Raw genomic sequence first — 7,955 nt, forward strand, 5'->3', positions numbered from 1 at the left:
TAGTTGATTTAGAAAATAATTACAGAGCTTCATTAGTTGATTTAGAAAAAAATTTAAATCAAAATCCATACATACAAGTTAGCAGTTGCAGAGAGAGAAAGGGGGGCAAGCTTGAGAGTTGAGAGCCAACAACTGAAGCTTATGAACGACGAACCTGAGCTGAAACAGAAAGAGAGAGAGCAATTTCAGAGCTAAGAACGAGAATAGAGATTGAGGCGATTGGGGAGGCTGAAATGATTTGCCCTAAAAATATATATGGCTATTTGGGAGGCTGAAATGATTTGCCCTGAATATATATATATATATATATTTTTAATAATAATATAATCAAATATATATAATATACATATATATATAATATATATATAAATTTCCTAAAAAGAAAAAAGAATTATACAAAAAAATTATATAATAATATAATCAAATAAATAAAATTTATACATATATATATATATATATATATATATATATATATATTTGGGTCCTTTTTTGACCAAATATTTTAGATTTTTGATTCTTTTTAATTAAGTTTAATTTTAGTTTCCTTCTACTGTCTACAACTTGACTTGGAATGTGCCTAATATTAACATTACTGATGCAAATATATATGGCGGGAATGGTAGTTGAAAAATAATAGTGGTTGTGTTAAAAAATAGCATTTTCATCATTGGAGCAGAATTGCTAAAATGTAACATTTTGATACTGTAACACTGTCAAAATATAGATTTGGCATCTGAATTTGACATTTTTACATTGGAGATGCTCTAAAACCCAAGGCAAAGCAATCTCTCTCTCTTTCCTTTACTTGCTTTTTTTTCCCTCTCTAATCCATTTAATCCAAAAATGGGGATCCCGAGGATCCCATGATCCATCTTGTGCCTTCAAACGAATAAGGCTTTAAAAGTCGTCGGTTAGTCATTCATTAGTTTTTATTTGTTTTCATTTAGGTTCGTTTGATAACTTTGGTTAGGCGAAAATTTATGATGGAAAATGAAAGTAAAAGAAAGTGAAATGAAAGAAAGGAAAATCAAGTTTCCGTATGCATTTGGTTAGTAATAATTTTTTTTAATAAAGTTGTGAGAAAATATTATTTTATTAGTTTGAATAGCATGAAAGGGAAAAGAAAATGATTTACTTACCAAAACTACCCTTATGATTTCAAATTTAAAAAAATGAATTAATTTTGTGTTGGATGAATCATCTTTATACCCAATTATTTATATTAATTTTTAGCAATAAAATAGTAAAATAATGAATTAATAATAATTATTATTATTATTTATATTCATATTTAAATTACACAAACTAAGAAGGACTGTATTTTAGTTGTCAGATTCTTTTTATTTTCTGTTTTCAATAATAATTATTTATATTTATATGTAGAATATAATTTATTTATTATAACATACTTGTGTTTTATCATAAAATAATGGATTATTAATAATAATAATTATTATTATTTATATTCATATTTAAATTAGAAAAATAGAAGGGTTGCATTTTAGTTTCCAGATTTTTTTAGTTTGTGTTTTCAATAATAATGATTTATATTTATATATAGAATGTAATTCATTTATGATAACATACTCATATTTTATTAAATTATTAAATATATCTTTTTTTAAGCCCCCTCGAAGAAACATTAAATGACAATTATAGGATAAAAATTGTCATGCAAAGGTAACATATTTGATAATTTATGCATAATAATTTTATGGTTCATACATAATTTATCAGTCCCCTTTCATATTTTATGAATATGAACCACTTCTATGCAAATTTTTATTTGCAAAAATCACACAATATAAAACTCTATTCAGTTCAAAGCTATATAGACAGTAAAAAATAAATATTATATTGACATCTATCCATGTGAAATTGTTATGTCGTATAAATAATATGATGACTCAAATTAATCTCTTCTTACATTTCTATTTAGATTATTTAATATTCTACCATTCAACTTTTAATTTATTTCCAAAAATTTTAATTAACAACCTATTGGATATAATCAAATTATGTGTCCTAATATATAATAGTTGTTGGAATATTTTCCAAGTCTGAATTTAATAACCACGCTATATTTGTTATGTGAAAAAAAAAAAAAAAAAAAAAAAAAATGGAGAAACAACTGGGGCATTATCGGAAACTTGGATATAAAATGATAGTTTTGTGCGAGAAAGTAAACTTTATTGTGTTTTATGCGGAGAAATATTTTGATAAAATTTATCGATGCGGGAATTCTACTTTTCCAAAAAATTTCCCTTTCCAGGTAACCAAACTCCCAAAAATTAATTTTCTTTTCCGTTTCTTTTCCTTTCTACCTATTTCACGCTAACCAAACGGACCCTTAGGAAAATGTTGTATAAACAATGTCAATGTGTTGCATAACGGATATAATATATTGCAAAGTGCCAAAGTTGGTGTACAATTGTAATATTATATGTTATATATAATAATAATTTTGTCTAAAATTGTATTAACAAAGCACTTAATTTTTTTTTTTAATGACTAAGAAGTATAAGAAGAAATTGAATTATTACCTGCATAAACAATGAGATGTGTATTTTGTGATAATTATTTGTTCAAATTGTTATAGTTGATGTTTTAATATGTGGAAGTTATTTTGCAAGGGAAATTTTTGTGTCTAGGTTGTAGGTTTTGGTATGAATTAAATATAACTATTGAATTTTACTTTTTACTTTTTTTTTTTTTTTTCTTTTTTTGGCAAGTGGAAAGAGAGGAAATTTGATATTTTTGACAATTTTTGGCCAATCTTTGTGAAATATGATTTCAAAATAAAATAATATTATAAAATTTTTAAATATAATTGTTGGTACAAAGCATTTAACCAAGGATGATTTAGTCATTTCGATGATTACAAACCATTAATGGTATTTATGGACTAATGTTTACTTTGAGTGTTATAGACAATTCATATTAAAAGAATGAAATCAATATAGATCACATTAATGGAAAATAATGGATATAAAGAGACGTGAAGTTGCAAGGAACAAAATGCAAGTCCATCAAAAAATAGCTTGGACTACAACGAGCTAGCAAGCAACTTAAAGAAAGTAAGAAAGCAATAATACCTTAAAACCTAAATGATCATGAACAAAACTTTAAGAAATGGGTAGATAGTTTGGTAGGTGTTTAAGATTCCATGTCAAAGTATTTATGAATCCATTTGAAACTCATCTCTACAGGACTATGCATATCATATCATCATTCATATGTTCTTATATCCATTAGTAATAGTTTATGAACTTCATAATATATATATTTGAGATATGAAGTCATTGCTAAAGAATAAGTTAGTTCAAGTTTGCATAAGATTTGAAATAATTCATCACTTGAGCTAGAAACGCTAGGACCATGCATATCAATCACATGATTCATATTGGTCACTATAATGTAAAGGTTAAGGAATATGAAGCTTCTGTTACCATGACTTTGTAACGGATATTAGGACCCTTGAATGCGCCTCATGAAAAATTGTGTTTTTAGTTAAGTGTGAAAAATGAATTTTTGTAATAATGATTATTTAAAAATATATTTTTTCAGTAATTATTCCTTCAACTTCAATTAGCCAAATTTGATTTTTTTCATCAATTCTACATCGCCATACACGGAGGATCAAGTTTTACCAAAAATGTTAGGAATCTCAATTTGTACTAAAACTGAATTTTTACATTTTGATTTAGTTGTATTTTAATTTTCTTGTATTTTTTATTGAATCCAAATAGGGGATGCTTCATTATTTACATTAAAAAATTAAAATAAATGTTTTCAATGGAAGTAAGGTGTGCAGAAGTTCCTGCAGAAGTAACAACCCGTGATGTCTATCAGATGACCAAAACAAAGAAAAAAATTTTTGTCATCTGATCGATCAGATCACCTCATAATTATTGATAAGATGACAAAACCGATGAACTCGCATTTTTTTGTGGTTTATCATGTAATTGATCACTTCACCAATTTAACCGATCAGACGAGTCCAAGCGACCGATCAGATGCTTTATGTATTCAATCAAATTATATTTGGATCTGAAGCTAATGATCAGGTCATTCATCTAATCGATCAGATGACTCTAAGTGACTGCACAAATGGTACATATAACCGATCAAATGGACTAAAAATTCAAATATGATAAATTGAATTCACCCCAAACGGTTATATTCTTCAAAGGGGTTATAAATACACAATGTATTGGACATTATGGGTAGGCATTGGAAAGAATAGAGAAACCTTGTTGAGTATCAAATAGTTTTTGTTCTTCATCTTATTCATCCTCTCGTACATATCATTCGTAGACTATCGAGTTTCGTTTGTATTCATTTATACTTTAGTTGTGAGCTTTGATCTGCATATCAATCTTTGAGAGAGATTATCGTGCAATAAAATTATATCTACAATCAATTGTAATAGTTGGTGTTGTTGGGAAACGTGCAAATTTTAAAAACTTTTCGAGGGATTTTAATTCATAGATCTTGATTCATCATATAGAGACAAGATTTATGCAAAAATAAAAATATAATGTATCATTCAATTAATAGATTGAATACTTACATCAAAGGTCTGAGTAAACCTTTAAATCTTTCCTCTAAAGTGAATGTTCTCACTTATTGTAGATCCCTTAGCAAGATGCTTTTTCCTTGGATCTCCATCTTCTTGGTAATTGTTTTGCCTTTAGGAATCACTCATAAGCCTCCATGAATGACCTTGGAAAACTAGGCTTGTGGGAGCCTCCATTAGATGAGAACATAAACCCTAATTTTCTAGAGAGAGAAAATAAATTCATTTTTCCTTCTTCTAAAAATCATTCCTAAAATATACATAGACCATGTATATTTATAGGCAACATAAAGGTAAAGAAAAGGAAACAACGAATCATTCTCAATCTCTAATTTACATGTCTCAAATCTAATATAATTCCAATATCAAGTTGGGCTATGAGTGAGAATCCATTAGACTTATTATTTTATTGGCTACAATGAATTAATAATTGGCCCGGTCTATGAACCCAATTCAATTAATTCATAAATTAATTTCTACTCCACTAAAAGAAATTAATTGAACTCCAATTAAATAATAAATAACCTCTAAGTCAATATTACATTTTGACCCCTCTATGCATAATTAGTTATCGGATAAATAAAACCATCAATCCGACTACTTAATTAATATATTTATTTTGGTACCTTTGATTATTTCTGGCTCGATCACAATAAAACATTTGTTTGACAAAAATAATAATTTAAATAAATAAATATATAATAAATCATTTTGTCTAAAAACACACGAAGGCCTTCGAATTTGCTTTGTGATCAACCATAATCAATACAAAATAAATACAAGTAGCAATGATGCAAATATTGAAAATATAACCCTCTAACTATTAATTACATAACTACCCAAAGTGTCGGTCTAAGGATCCCGAATAATCCGCCGAACAAATCAAAGTAATTATTAATTAATAAAAAAGTTTATATTTTTCTCATGCTTAAGAGTCAAATGCCATGACGGTGATAGGGAGCAATTGCATACGACGGCTCTCGCAATATATCTCAACCTAACGCTGATCCAGTTCAAGTCTTAATTAATTATGAGTCCATCCATAATTACTGACTATGAACAATTTATGATTACTATTTATATATCATGCATTGATTGCCATCACATACATATATATATAAATATCTCTTGTAATCAAATGGACACTATCAATTCTATAATGAATCAAAATATAATACATTGAATTTACCAATTGTATAAAACATAAATATTTCAGAAACGTCAGGAACATATGTCACTTAATTCAAACAAGAATTTGCTATGCCAGGGCATATAAATCCCAACAGGTGTGACCCAGTAGAAGTCTAAGAGAGGATTGTTCTCTCAACAAGAAGAATTAGAAGTGATGTGCTTCTTGTATCGGTTTGCTCTCCATCCGTAAGAAGGTGCTACAGTAGGATTGAAAAAGTCTTAAGAGGGATTTTGAACTGAGGAGTGGAAGTTACCGAACCTCGCTAAATCGTTGTGTCAAGTGTTTGCATTTCTTTTCCCTTATCTCCTTTATAATTGTGTTATTAATTACTTGAGCTTGTATCTTAATTATTGCAGAATTGTTATAAGGTGTTTATTAGAATTTGCAAAACCGTTAAAATTGAAAATTGGCCATTGTTTTCAATAGGTTCCATTCACCCCCCTTTAAAGTCAATACTCGGGCAACAATTGGTATCAAAGCCTAAATTCAATTTAAATGATTTAACAGTTTTAGAGTACGATCATGGCTAACAATGGCATATTCACACGCTTAGAAGGATAATGTATCGATAAACCTCTTTTGTTTGATGGAAACAACTATAACTGTTGGAAAAACACGATGATAGATTTTACCCCATCCATAAACTATCAAATGTGACTTGTCATAAATAATGGACCATTCATTCCCATGAAAGAAGTTGAAAAGACAATAGTTCATAAAAAAGAGAAATAATGGGATGCAAATGACCATAGATTAATTAAATGCAATGCTAAAGCCATAAGTAATATTTATTATGCATTAAGCATAAATGAGTTCAACAAAATTGCTAATTGTAAAACGACAAAATAAATTTGGGACTCACTTAAGATATTTCACGTTGTACTTGTAATGTCGATGAATCAAATTTATGCATACTTATCAATGAATATGAATCTTATAGCATGAATGATAATGATTCAAATAATGAAATACATTTTTGTTCTATTTACCTTAGTAATCATTTGAATGCTTATGATAGAACTCACTCATCATCCTAAGGAAAAAGAAATAATTCAAAAGAAGATTAAAGCTCTTTAAGCTTCCAGTAAAGAAATAAGTGACATCAAAGGGATGGTTGATTATAACGAAGATATTTCCTATGATGAATTAGTTGATGCACATAATGAATTATATGATGTTCTTAACCCTAACTTTCACACCTCTAACCCTAACTTTCGCACCTAAACATTTATTATTTTAAATTACAAAACTACCATTTTGGATATGCTTGGTTTCTCGTATTTTTCTAATCTTTAATTTTTTTGATCTCTTTTGGCGGGACGAAAAAACATAATGCCCCGGTTATATGTATTGAATAAATTATTTCTTTCTACACGTCTCAAAGATAAAATAAAAAAAGTACCCAAAAAACAAAAAACCAAAATAACATATATCTTTTTTGCATAAATTATTTTTTTGATAGTAGTATAAAAAAAAGAGTATAAAGCAAAGTTCTCTATTGAATAAATTATTTCTTTTGTGAAAAAAAAAAAAAAAGTTGTCTCTTATTTTGGATAAATTAACTCTTTTGACATGGCTGAAAAAAAGTATAGTATGCAAAAGAAAAAAAAGAAAAAAGAAAAAAAGAAAAAGAAAAGAAGGAACCAATAAAAAAGAGGTATCTCATAATATTTATATAAATTATTTCTTTTGTGAAAAAAAAAAAAAAAAAGTTGTCTCTTATTTTGGATAAATTAACTCTTTTGACATGGCTGAAAAAAAGTATAGTATGCAAAAGAAAAAAAAGAAAAAAGAAAAAAAGAAAAAGAAAAGAAGGAACCAATAAAAAAGAGGTATCTCATAATATTTATATAAATTATTTCTTGTGACAAGACCGAAGTATCTTGTCAATTCGATTAGACTAAAAAATCATATAAAAAAAAATGTAAAAAAATAGAGTGAAAATAAATTAATAAAAAAATAAATTAGATCTTTCATTCACTGCTATTACCACTTCAACTAAGCAAACAGGCAACCGGGGATCAACTCAAGTTAAATTTATAATTGTGAAGTCTGAATTGAAGAAGGTCTAGTTGAACTAGATTTTGGTTGGCAGTTTTATGCCTGAGAGAAGATTCGTGCATAATTGGTCGGTGTGGGTTGCACAGTGAAACCCTCACGGGCCACACGATCTAACGACTGATG

Source organism: Cornus florida, unplaced genomic scaffold (genome assembly GCF_030987335.1).
Source record: "Cornus florida cultivar Cherokee Brave unplaced genomic scaffold, ASM3098733v1 CherokeeBrave_3.0.0_Hap2_Chr05, whole genome shotgun sequence".
Taxonomy (NCBI): Eukaryota; Viridiplantae; Streptophyta; class Magnoliopsida; order Cornales; family Cornaceae; genus Cornus; species Cornus florida.